This window comes from Mastomys coucha, unplaced genomic scaffold (genome assembly GCF_008632895.1).
Source record: "Mastomys coucha isolate ucsf_1 unplaced genomic scaffold, UCSF_Mcou_1 pScaffold22, whole genome shotgun sequence".
Taxonomy (NCBI): domain Eukaryota; kingdom Metazoa; phylum Chordata; class Mammalia; order Rodentia; family Muridae; genus Mastomys; species Mastomys coucha.
The window spans coordinates 69,988,533-70,001,899 of record NW_022196905.1 but is presented as its reverse complement, the minus strand read 5'-3'; the positions used below and the strand labels follow the sequence as shown (position 1 = coordinate 70,001,899).

Here is a 13,367-nt window from a genome sequence, read left to right as displayed (position 1 = left end):
CAACCTAGTGGTTCATTGCTGCAACTGCCAACGGCCTATCTAGCTAATAAAACAAAAAAAAATAAACCTGGACCCATGGGTTCCTTACAACCATATCCACACTCTGGCATCTCCACCACCCATCACTGGAGCCCCTGGACACTGTTGCCTGACTCCATCTTCGCACAGCCTCGCTCACACGCTGCCTTTTAAAGGGAGCTTCAACAGGGGAATCTCACAACCCTCAGACAGGAATTTCATTAACAAAAGAGCAAATGCAGAAAGAAAAATGAAGAGCATTCGAGGGAATCTCAAGTTGTCTCATACCGGCCTGGCTCTCTGCTTTAGTTGTTCCTTGTTTGTACATTCTGGGTCCAAAAGAAAAAAGTTTTTCATTAATTGGGCATTGGTCCAGGCGCTGAGGTTTGGCGCGTTGCCCGCAGAGCTGTGAATTCAGCCTGGCAGAGCAAAGCTTTGAGAGGGCAAAATCTAACCCGAGTCCAAATAAGGAAGCTGGGGAAAGAGCCAGCTGCTCTTCCACGTTTCTCAGCATCACCTTCCGTGCATGCAATCTTGGTGGCTAAGGGGACAGGGCTGAATGAAAAGTTCCACCAGACTCGCAGAAGTCACCGCTTAAGCATCAGACCTGAATAACCAGGACAGACGTAAGATCGGGCGACTTTCAGTAGTTCCCGCCTGCCCACGCTGCAGGTTTTTCAGGTCCCTGCTTGAGCGTGCACTCCCAGGAGTAAATAAACGTGCGATCAGCAGCCGCGTCAGCCAGCCGGCTATTTAAACCGACAGGCACCAGCATCCTCTGCTCCTCAGCCCAGAGCTCGCCCAGTCTTCCAAGTAAGTAGCTTTCTATGATCAACCTTGAATGCGGAGAATGAACTTGTCTAGAGATGAGCCCAAAATGCTAGAGTTAAAACATTTGCTTTTTTGCTTTTCTGTTGGAAAACCGTGGAGGTGAAAGGGAAAAATTAAAAAAAAAAAAATTCTTACCCCCTTGCCTGCTCCCCACCACCACCGGGGTGTGGAGTCAGAGTGTTGCTGAAGGCGAGAACCCAGGTCTTTTGCAAAAGGTGTGTGCCAGATCATGGTGAATTTGGAGCCGGGAAGCAGAGAGATGCTCATGGTTGTTTTACTGATTGTTTCTATTTTCATCACCTGGGTAACTGTTATTTATCATTTCATCATTTAAATACCAATAATCGTCGCTCTGTATCTCAGCTTGCTATCTAAAAATCAAACACAGTCGTGTTTAAAATATGCATTTTGGGTTGGTATGTGTTTGGGGACTCTATATCCGCATTGAAGAGAGGTGTCTGGACTTTGAGCTTGCAGTATTACATGCTCCTATGTCTTGTTCTCTCATATATTTTCAATAATGAAAACCAGTGATCATGTAGAGAGACGACGCTGCTCTCTGGCATTTCCAGAAAGTAGAGTTTTGTGTTTTTTGAGTTCAAATGGCGTCCAGGTATTCAAGGTCAATTTTTAGGTGGAGGAAGAGTGATTGGATAAAAGGAACAGGTATCACATATTTTAGATAAAAAGGTCTTGAAGAGAGATGCCAGCAGTCCCCTGCCACTTGTCACAGCACAGGGGTTTTATATCAGGGCAGGTACTGAGGAAAAAAACACAGACTGGGGAGGCAAGAGAGAAGAGGGAAACGGGGTCACAGAGGACTAAACATGTAGCAAAAATGCACACAGCACAGTAAGGAGGTCAACTGACACCAATGATCTAGTCCATCTGTTTAAGTCGAGAGTTCTGCCATGAAGGCTTATGTGATACCTCATGCCTGTAATCTCAACCCTTACTAAGCTGAGGCAGGAGAATTGCCCTGATGTTAAGGCTAGCAGAACTTCAGAGCAAGGTCCTACTTCAAAGAAACCAAACAAGCTTTGGCATGTGATGCAATTCTGGGACCTTTCTCAGGTATTTATCATCAACCCATCCACTATCCCCACCCCAACACGCTTTTTAGAAACTGTGTTTCAATATGCAGTTTGGGTTGGCCTGGATCTGTAGACCACGCTGACCTGAACCAACAGGATTCACTTGAGTGCTAAGCTTACTCCAATACACATGTTTTTTTTTTTAAAAAAAAATCTTTTTAATTTTTTAAAATATGTTTTTACTTGAAATAGAATTTTATCACATTTTTCCTCCCTTTCCTCCTCCGGCCACTCCTAGCTACCTTCCCCTGAGACCTTTCCATGCCCCTCCCTTACTTTCAAGTTGATAGCCTCTTTTTCTTTAATTATTATTGTCATATGTGTGCATTAATACACACACACACACACACACACATATAATACATACATATGTAAGCCAAGTCCATTTTTGTTGATGGCATGTATGTAGTTTCAAGGCTGATCTCTGCACTGGACACCATTAATGGAACTCATCCTCCATCACACATTTTGAATCTCATTTTCTAGACCCCTGGGGAAGTCCATGGATGCTAAATCAGAGTTGTGCCATATGTGTATATGCGCTTTTTTTTTTGTTTTGTTTTCTTTCATTCTGTTTTTAAGGAGCTAAGGCCACTAATCAAGGAACTAACAGATTTATTAGGCAGGGTGATGGGCTTGTTGACAACATTACCACAGCAGGCACTTTCTAACCATGGAGTTGAGTTTCATGTTTATAAGGGTCCTGTTCCAGGCCAGAGGGGTTCCTCTGAGCAAAGATTTGGGGCCTGGGAACAAGGGAAGATACAAGTTACAAGGGTGTACAAGAGGAAGGAAGGTGAGAGACAGCAGAGGTCATGTGTGAACCCATCTGTAGTGGGGTAAGGCGGGTCACTGGTGGCCTGGAGAAGAGGCTTGGGGTGTGGGGGTGACTGAGAGGCAGATGAGATCCATCTGAGTGATGGATACTTTTGGCTTCCCCTTCCTCTTGGTGTTTTGAAACCCAGATTGGCTTCAAACTCACAGCAATCCTCCTGCACCATCTTCTAGTGGTGTCCCCCCAGGAAACATTAGGTTTCCTGGCAGCCCTAGGCAAAAGCATGAGTGACATTCGTCTTCCTGACTTCTGCCATTTCTACTATCCTCCCTCTCCTCCTCCCACCAGTGTGGATGCAGGTGCTTGCGTGGGAGTGGGGATGGGGCCACAGGGCCTCACTGAACCTGTCCTGACTACTGAACCTGCCCTGGCTAGCTGCCTGCGTTGTAGAGTTGGACCATCTGTGCTATTTCCAAGGTCTCATTCTCTCAGGGATTTGTTTACCTATCATTGGCACACCAATTAAAGTTATGCTGTTAATAGACAGTAATTGCTTAATGAACTCTGGGTTATTAAATATGTTCTAACAAGATAACCTATCTGGGAGTTCTTTGAACTCTTTCTTTGTTTCTTTCTTTCCTTATTTTTTTTTATTTTTGCTGCTGTTGTTGTTTTGTTGTTTGTTTGAGTCAGGGTCTTATGTAAGTTGCCCACCTGGCCTCAAATCTGAAATGTAGCTGGGGCTGCCCTTGAACTCCTGATCCTTCTGCCCCTGCCACCTGAGATTATAGGCTTGTGCCATTATGCCAGCTTTGAAATGTTGTATAAATATAATTATCACTTTAACCTAAAGCTAGCAATTAGGAAAATCACTTTCAGGTAAAAACATATAATCCCTATTCTTTAGAATGAATTCCAAACAACTGAGAGAAAGAATATCAAGATTATAGGTTTTCAGTCTAAGTCACTGTCTAAGAATGGATCTTGCTAAATTGCCTTTCCTGAGGTGAAGCTGAACTCAACACTGAACCCCAGAAAATAGCCTCTTGGAAAAGACTAGGCTGTGAGCCTTAGGGCAGTAGGCCAACACTGGGTACCACTGCTGTTCTGTAGCCAAAACTACTTCCTGCCATTTACAGCTCATGGGAAAAAAAAAAGTTTTTAGACAAGCAATGAGTTCACACAGCTGGCAAAACCTGTGTGTAGAAGACACAGAATTTCTTCCTTACATGACTTTTCTTTGAATACATCTCCTTTACGGTTATTTCCAAATACTGTGAATGGCTTATTTCAAAGGTCACTTGGATTTTTGCTCTTAATGGCTATGCTGTGTAACCTGGATTAAGTTATTTGAACACTGATGGATTCCTCAGACTTTCAAAATGCTAAGTGACTAGAACGGCAGGTAGTGGAAATGTGGCCTGTGGCCTGGCGGGATGCACAGAGGACCAGCCCATCCAGTTAATTTCAGCACAGAAGGACCATCTTCCTGCCTGCTTATCCAGGACACACTGGTGGGGAACAGGCTTGCTAAGGAGACAGATGAGCCCTACTGTGCAAATAGAAGATGTGTGTCCCGCTGGAGGTGCCACACCCCTTTGGATTTCAGTTAGAACCAAGGCAGGTTTGCTGTTCTAATGCTTTTGATCCCAGGCATATGTGAAATTTGGAACGGGTGAGGTATGACCAAGCAGGTGTAGGTTTGCCCATCCCTTTCAGTTGCCCAGAAAGTTCCTGCCTCTGCCCTCCCTCATGGAGACGTCCTACAGACTAGCCCTGGCCGAAGACAGTGTGGACTACAGGGCAGAGCAGAACACAGAGGCACAGGGTCCTACTTTCTCAGCTACAGTAAGGCAGGAGTGAGACTTGAAGATTAGGAGTCTTAATTGGATCTTTAAAATGTATTCTCTTTCTCTCTCTCTCTCTCTCTCTCTCTCTCTCTCTCTTTCTCTCTCCTCTCTCTCTCCATGTATTTAGTGTGTGTGTGTGTGTGGGGGGGGATTGCATATGCCACAACATGTGTGTGGAGGTCGGGAGACACCTCGGGGCTGCTTCTCTCCTGCCATAAGGAGTCCTGAGGACTCAATCGGCATAGTCAGACTTGGCAGCAAGTGCTGCCTGGGCCATCTCGAAGGCTTACGAGGGGATTATTATAAATAACTGCCTCTTCGCTTCCCTGTTGAAAATACCTGGCTGGAGCAATAAATTATCTGATCATCTTTGAACAAAGTCCATGAAAGTTCAAGAGAGCAAACTAATTTCCCTGGGATCTTAGCAAGCAGCCAAGCAGCCTCAGGGACCCAGGTGGCGCCCCAGGTGTCTGTGCCTAGGCACTCATACCCACTACACGCAGGTTCCCTGCAGGGAGCGCTGTACTTACACCACACAGAGAGAAAGAGAACTGCTAGATGCATCATCCTCCTAACAAAAAGAGTTCACAGGGGGGCTTCTTTATTGCTAGGGGGTTGTTCCTCACTAGGTGGAGGTAGTCTGTCTGTTTCGGGTGGTTAATAGGTCCTGGCAAGAAGCACTATCCAGCTGGGCAGTGGTGGTCCACGCCTTTAATCCCAGCACTTGGGAAGCAGAGGCAGGTGAATTTCTGAGTTTGAGGCCAGCCTGGTCTACAGAGTGAGATCCAGGATAGCCAGGGCTATACAGAGAAACCCTGTCTCGAAAAACCAAACCAACCAACCAAACAAAACAAAATACCGAAGCGCTATCCAACATAGGGAAGTTAGGCTTACCCATCTCCAGGTTTCTTACACTTTACTCCAGTGGCTTTTATAAAATGTGACCAAACATGAAAACCCTGCCAGTTTGTTTACACTTGAACTGGTCTGTTCTCATATGGTGGAAACAAAGTAACGAACTCCAAGATAGACCCTGAGTCAGTTCTAATCTTAGAGACTACTAAGCAGGAAACTAATGATAGCCATTCTGGCCATTGGATCTAGATGAAAGTTTCCTGGAATTCTTAAGGTCATCACAGATCTGCTTACATAATGTAGTCTTTGTTGATGTAGTTCCATTTCCTGCGAGTGTGGCTCCTCCCTAAGGAAATTTACATAAGCAGTCCTCCTTAGTGTCCAGATCTTCTCCACACTGTCCAATTTCCTAGTCTACGGATGACTGGGAGTGAAATTTGATATATATATATCAAATTTATATGTATATGTATATATATATACACACATATATAGTATATACATAACAAGTATATGTATACATTTACATATATATGCATATTATATATACATATTGCACATACATTATATATACATATGTATATATATGTATATATGTATGTATATATATATATAAAATAAGTGATCCTAGAAGCACCTGTCACTTCATTAGGTAATCCTCTCCAGTCTTCATCCTTTGCGGGATAGCTGAGAACCCCTGGATATTGTGATGTGACACAGGAGGGAAGAGGGTAAGAGGCTCTCTTTCATTTGCGCACTCAATCTGGGTCAGAGTTCAGACTACAGAGAGCTTCTGCATGCCTAGACAGCCTCGGGGACAGATCTGTGAGAAGCTGCAGAAGGAGCCGATGCTAGATAACTTGGCTAAGAGGAGACTAAAATTCATTTTATTTATTTGCTGCTGGAAGGCATGGGGACCAGCGGCCAGTTACTCACTCTGACCTCCAAGGAAAACAATTCAGGGTCAGGGAGGGGTGCATGCCACAGCACCAAGCACATTACAGTGTATGCCATGAAGTACCCCATGAATGTAAAGGTACAGCGTGATACACGGGCAAGTTCTGGAAAACAGACTGACCACCAGTTTTTCAATTGTTATGTCTTTGTTCGTTTGTTTGTTTAATTTGGTCTTACATTAAGGTGTAAGACATTGGTTAGCTAGGGGCTGGATAGGTGGCTCAGCAGTTAAGAACACAGGCTACATTTCCAAGGAATTCAAATTCAAGTCTTAGAACGCACAGGAGCTTACAACTGTCTGTAACTCCAGTTTCAGGGGATCCAGCTCTTTTTTGGGACCTCTTTGGGTGTACAGGGAGACATGCAGGTAAAACATCCATACACACAAAATTAGATACTAAAAAATAGGCATTCCTTGACTCTTGTGCACAGAACCCTTCCTTAGGTCTTATATCTTATGTTTCCTGTTTTTCTTGTTTTTAACTCAGCTGTGTTTTTGAAATCCTTATTTCTGGTGATTATCTTTTGTTCCTTCCCTTCTCCCTGTTTCTCTCTCCCACTCCCCTCTCTGTGAGACAGGGTCTCATTACATAGCGTAGGCCAACCTTGGTTTCAAGATCTTCCTGTCTCAGCCTCCCAAATGCTAGTATTATTGACAGGCACTATGTCTGCTGCTTCTACTTTTTAATATAGATTTAAACTGCATATTCATAGTTTGTATTGATAGCTTACATGGCCATCTCTTCTGACTCCAGTTCCCACAAATGATTCTGTAACAATCCCCCACTGTATGTTCACATACCAGTTTCTGGCAATTGGGAGACTAGGGGATGTTAGATTCCCATGTTTCCTTAAAGGGGTGTGGAATGTGGAACCCACTAGAAGAAACAGAAACATGATATAATAAGTTTTGGTCTAGTATTTCAAACATCTGGGAGCTTTCGTATGTTTTAATAAGAAGCTGAGTGATAGTCATTCTAATAGATTCTAGAGACATTTCATATTTCCATATGGGGCAAAGGTTTTCTAGACAAAAAAAAAAGTATTACAAGAAATCATGTCATTCTTTAGTTTTATGTTAAAAAAAAAAAAACCTTAAATCATTTAATGATTTCAAAATCTGATGTCATTCAGTTACTCAGCATTGTATCTTGAGCTGTTGGGAAAGCTGGATCAGGACCATGAATTTATATAGTGTTTGTTGTTTGCGGTTCATAAATATCTCACTGAATGACATGAGACAACTGGGGCTATGGTGGCAGTAATGGCAGATGCAGGTATGGACGTCCACATCAAATGTGAGCTGTCCAAAGGCACACGGAGATTAAGTTACGGAGCCCAAAGTTCAGATTTCCTGAGGCTCCATCTCGCATCTTTCTGCAACATGTCTGAAGGTTAGAGAAATAATCTAGGTTCGGCATTCTGTCCCAAGTGGAACTTTCTAGTTTATCTGTCCTCTTTGGTTTCTTGGTGATGTTAATGACTAAGCTAAAGCTTTACGTCTGCTGTTTGTCCCACTAGCTGAACACCTGTTCATAAAAGCAGCTCAACTGTGGAAAACGTAAGTCCCATAGAACTGAGTATCCTGGCAACAGGCAGCTTGGGTGGTTGGACTTTGGCATAGTTTAGCATTGTGCAAGGTGCCAGTAATGTGCCGCTTTCTTTGATGCCTAGTCATGGTCATAAAATAAGGACGGTAGTTGGATCATAAAAAGTAATAATTGATTAAAATGTGTTTGAACTAAGTGATAACTCCATTTTATCAAAGTGTTTTCCCTGGACTTTTTAAAATGCACAAACCAACTGGGGAAGCATCCTTGCTTCCTTCAGACAGAGTGCAATGACCTAAGGGGATACAGGTGGAGCCCTAACCACCTGATAATTATCCCTGTTCAACATTACATCCATGTGCAACATTACATCCATGGGCAACATTACATCACTGTGTAACATTACATCCAAGGGCAACATTACATCTATGGGCAACATTGCATCCATGGGCAACATTACATTCCTGTGCAACATTACAGGTCCCTACCTACTGTTTCTTACCATGTAATTTGGGTTGAGTAAAAATACTGTAGAACCACTATATAGATTCTCAGAACAGATCAATAAATCATGGCGCCATATCTCCAGAAATACAAATGCACAACCTTTTCCAGGGTCAAGCAATGAGACTGAGAACATTTTCAGAAAGACACTCTAATTTTAATATTTGAAAGTGAAAACAAGTGACTGAACGGTTGCAGAACATAAGACAGGCTTCGTCCTCCACAGTCCGTGTGTAACTTACCTTCATTATGTACCTTTACTTACCAGACTGACTTCTGCCATTTGCTTTTTTTACTCTTTGACCACCCTTACACTTTCAATTGACAAATATATCACCCTATTTGCAAGCTAGTGATCTGATGAAGCTAATTAATACTTTTCTAAACCAATTTAACTTGAGAATTAAATGAGCAACCAAATATAGCAATATACTCCAAAACATATAAAGAAATTAGTTGCTGGGCAGTAGTGGCGCACGCCTTTAATCCCAGCACTTGGGAGGCAGAGGCAGGCGGATTTCTGAGTTCGAGGCCAGCCTGGTCTACAGAGTGAGTTTCAGGACAGCCAGGACTACACAGAGAAACCCTGTCTCGAAAAAACAAAAACAAACAAACAAACAAACAAAAAAGAAATTAGTTAACTGCCCTTTTGTTGTATTTGGGAATTTTTTTTTTCATTACAAATTACAGAAAGTTGATGTGTTTGTTACTTGTTTCCAACCTTGGTCATACAAATATTTTAGCTTTAATAGTTCTCTTTAGGAAACATGAAAATTTTGTTCCATGAAAATCTCTAATTGCAAAGACATCAAATATTTGCAAAGACAAAATTTGATCACTCTGCGTATTTCACAAATATCTCTCTTTTTTTTTTTATCCTCTGGTTTGAATTTCCCTAAACACATGGATGCCTGTAGGATTCTCTAGGATGACATGTTTGGGGAACTTTGTTTATATTTGGTGGCGGGACTGTCTTTGATGTAATGGATATTTACACTTACTAAGCACATGATGCTCTTAGTCTCATAGCAAGCAGAGGCCCTGCGCCAGTCCTACTCTTCCTCCCAGACAAATGTCTGTAAACTGCAAAAGAAGCAAACACTCAGGAGATGTGATATCAACTTACCTTTAGCCACAAATCTTCAGCCTTATGTTCCTTTAAGGGCTAAAGCAAGCTTCTTCCTCATTACTGTGACCTGAATCTTGCTAATCCCAAAAGTATCGGAGACAATGAAGCTATACAGGAGCTCCTGTCCCATACCTAAGTGACACATCTGACAGATAATAAGGGGGCCCAGCGCCCCAGTTTGCTCGGGATGTGTTCACTGTGGCCTATTGTATAGCTGTGCTTATTAAAAGCATCCGTTTTGCACATGTGCTCTAGCTTAGATGACAAATTATATGGCTGCCTTAATTTCACAGGCTGAATATTAAAAATCACCAGGTATTAGGGCGTCTCATGAGCCACTGAGCAGTCCTTTGGAGTAGGAATTTGGCACAGTGTAGTTATCAAATCAAAGCCTCTGTAGGCCTCAGACGAGGCCTCTCTCTCTCATTATTGGCACCAGTAAACTATTTTTGAGGAAGACTACCACCACCATTCAAAGGATATGCTACTCAGATCACAAGGAATTTAGAATAGACATCATCCTAGAATCCTCTGGCCCCAAACCTCGCCTTTGTGGATGAAGACATAATTCCAAATCCTGTGGAAACGAGTGTCATCTTACACTATTCTGAATTGTTTCACGAGCATCTAATCACCATTGGTCACTGGAGCATACAGGCAAGGAGCAGAGTTTTTAGACACTCTTTACTGTGAAGAGAACCAAGTTTCAAATAACTGAAAGGTCCTGTGGGGACTGGGAAGGAGAGTTTAAAATGGAATTGATCTCTGGCTCCCTGTCAGTGTCCTGCCAGCCACACCACACTAGTTAATTCTTTCATTCAGTAAGGAAGATTTAAATGTATCCTCTACAATGTATCCAATCCAAATCCATAAGCATTCTCCCCATAATGCATGCTACATTGTCAAAAGCCCCTAGTTTCTGCTTTTCTCTAGCTGCCGTGAATCCTCACCCAGACTAAATTGTCCTTATCTGATAGTGCCACTTGGTGGCTTGCTAAAAGATTGTGACACAAAATTGTAACGTCTCTTGGATGTCTTGGATAGGATAAGAAGGAAAGGAAAATATAAAGGTACCTTGTCAAGGACCAGCCTTGGCTTGCAGAGGGGTTCTGAGAGAAGGGATGTCTGGGAATGGCGAAAACAAATGACTTGAAGTCAAGTCCTGGGTCCACGCTGGCGGCCTATGCTCTGCTGGAGACAGCTTTCCAGACCGGCTCTTCTCTCTTCCGCTTTTTCTGGAGATCTCCAGACAGTTCTGTTCTCTAGACAGCTTTCTCTTGTTATTCGATGTTTGAGAGAGCAAGTTCTCCCAAGCAGTTTTCCCTTGTTTTTTGTTTGTTTGTTTTTTATTTTTGTTTTTGTTTTTTGGGTTTGTTTGTTTGTTTTTTGAGACAGGGTTTTTCTGTGTAGTCCCGGCTGTCCTGGAACTGACTCTTTGGACCAGGCTGGCCTTAAACTCAGAAATCTGCCTGCCTCTGCCTCCCAAGTGCTGGGATTAAAGGCCTGCGCCACCACTGCCCGGCAAGTTCTCCCTTGTTAATCTAAAATAAAAAGTATTTGGATAGCCCATCTCTGGCAAATCATAAGCCCGGTCTTTGTATATATCAATCCAGTCATACACTCCAGGTTCCCTTTTGATTATCCTTTAAGTCAGCTTCCCATGACTCCAGTCCCTTAATTCTTAGGAAACAGCAAGAACACATTTTCTTTTAATATTGCAAAATAATTCAGAGATCTGCCTGCCTCTGTTAAGCACAGACAATAAGCTACCTGAGTGGAACCAAGTCCTGCAATTACCATTTCTACCATACCTAGACCTAAATCAGCTCTGTCCCAGGCTGACCTTGAACTCAGAAATCTGCCTGTCTTTGTATCTTTCTGTCAACTTTGCTTATAGTGTAGCTGCCTCTGTTCCTTTAGATCTTGTGAAGCCCCCTTATAATTAAATTCATATCTTTATATTTTGCATAGTTGAGAAATTATGTATTTTTTAATTCATGTTTTTTTTAAAGACTTATTTACTATTATAAATGAGTACACTGTTGCTATCTTCAAGCCACCAGAAGAAGGCGTCAGATCTCATTATGGGTGGTTGTGAACCACCATGTGGTTGCTGGGATTTGAACTCACAACCTTCGGAAGAGCAGCCGGTGCTCTTACCCCCTGAGCCATCTCACCACAGATTTCTTTGCCATAGCCTTAGGGATGTCCTGAAGGTCTCAGCATTTACTGAGACATTAGCCACACCTGGCAATACCTGGCCTTTTCATTATCACCCACTATCAACAGCATAATTAATTATGTCCCAGGCAGCTGCGCCTACTCTCTTCCTCCTCTGCCGCTCTACTCCACTGGTGATACAATAGAGCCTTAACAGTCATGTTTCCATGTCAGGATCAAGGAAAGCCATATTTCTCTAAGTGAAAATAAATTCCAATAAGAATTCGCAAACACTTGACAACATTTCAGGAACTATTGTAGATACTGGCATAATCAGAATTGTGCTATAAACGCCGAAATCTTCAGAAGTTTCTTGCAAGTCTCACTGACATCTGAACTTTAAAGCCTTATTTCCCAAGCCAGTTTCTAATTAAAATAATCTTTTAGAAAAGCATTTGCTTTCCAAATACGTAAACAGCTTCACTGGGGTATTTTAACAGGATAATTTTCTTTGATAGTTATAATTATACCTCAGGTTGGATTTTAGCTATTCTCCTGTTGCACGTTAGCCTGTGAGTCTATCTACAATTCATATTCTTTCTGGAGAAAACTTTTCCGAATTCACGACATCGTTATAAAAGGCAGACTGCTTACACATGCAGATCACCCTCTTTTGTCCATTTATTTCCAAAAAGATTGGCTGAACTCATCACTTGCTTCTCAGCATGCTCAGAGGAGCCTAAAGGTTTCCTACGATCTTTCGCAGTCCCCCAGGCTCCACAAATAAGACTGAAACAGCCAGGCAGGCAGCAGGTTCTCAATGAAAAGAACTCAGTGTCTGTGAGAAGAATTGTATGTTAAGGGTCAACTAACGATAGACTCACGGCTGGAAGCCATTCCCAGACACCTGCCCCACCCCTCTGGTTGTTTTTTTCATAACATCTTCCTGTTTTCTGAAGAGGATATAGAAAAATCTTAACCATTGCAACATAAGTTTCAGGAACTTCCACAACTGATTCGGCACAAATGTCGAATCTATGACTTAGCAGAGACATACCCAGTGTGGCTCTTGCCAGAGGTAAGCTCCACTCTGTTCTGTAGAATGCGGCAACTTGTTCTCATTTGCATGTTGTGTTCTTCACCAATGGCATCCCTCAGCTCTGTCTTCACCAATGAGAGAAGAGCATGTGAGGTAGAAGAGCTTGATGGTGTGAGCTGATTTTCCTAGCTCATCCAATGGACTAGGTCAAAGCTGTGTTTGCTCACATGCCACAGGCAGACAGGGCATGGCCTCGCACACGATCCTGTGGCATCACATATCCCTACTTTGCCTTTTCCACAACTCCCCAGCAATGGTCATCTGCTCACTCTGCTACTCAGCACGGAGGAAAGATAGTGTGGTAGTGAAGGTTGTAAGTGGCTTTCTGGGTTTGAGGCTCTTTCTGGGTTTGAGGCTCCACTCTGTCAATGAAAAGACTTGAGATTTGAAGCACCCAAGTGATTCTCCTTGTCTCTGTTTCCTATCTTGCCATAAAATTATTGGAATTACAGATGTATGTCACCACATCAGCCTTTGGGGTAAAAAGTGGGGGCTGGGGATAAAACTTACGTCAGTCAGCACTTTTATGTATCCTGTTCCCCCCC

The 13,367-nt window shown here is 42.7% G+C and overlaps 1 protein-coding gene across 1 annotated transcript in view; it reads left to right on the top strand.

Moving 5' to 3' along the window:
- Positions 1-516: 516 nt before the first annotated feature.
- Positions 517-13,367, top strand: part of Hopx (HOP homeobox) — a 27,337-nt gene continuing 14,486 nt past the window's right edge. The window contains exon 1 of the mRNA XM_031342821.1: positions 517-831. The gene's annotated coding sequence lies outside the window, so the exon portion shown is untranslated. The remainder of the gene's footprint in view (positions 832-13,367) is intronic.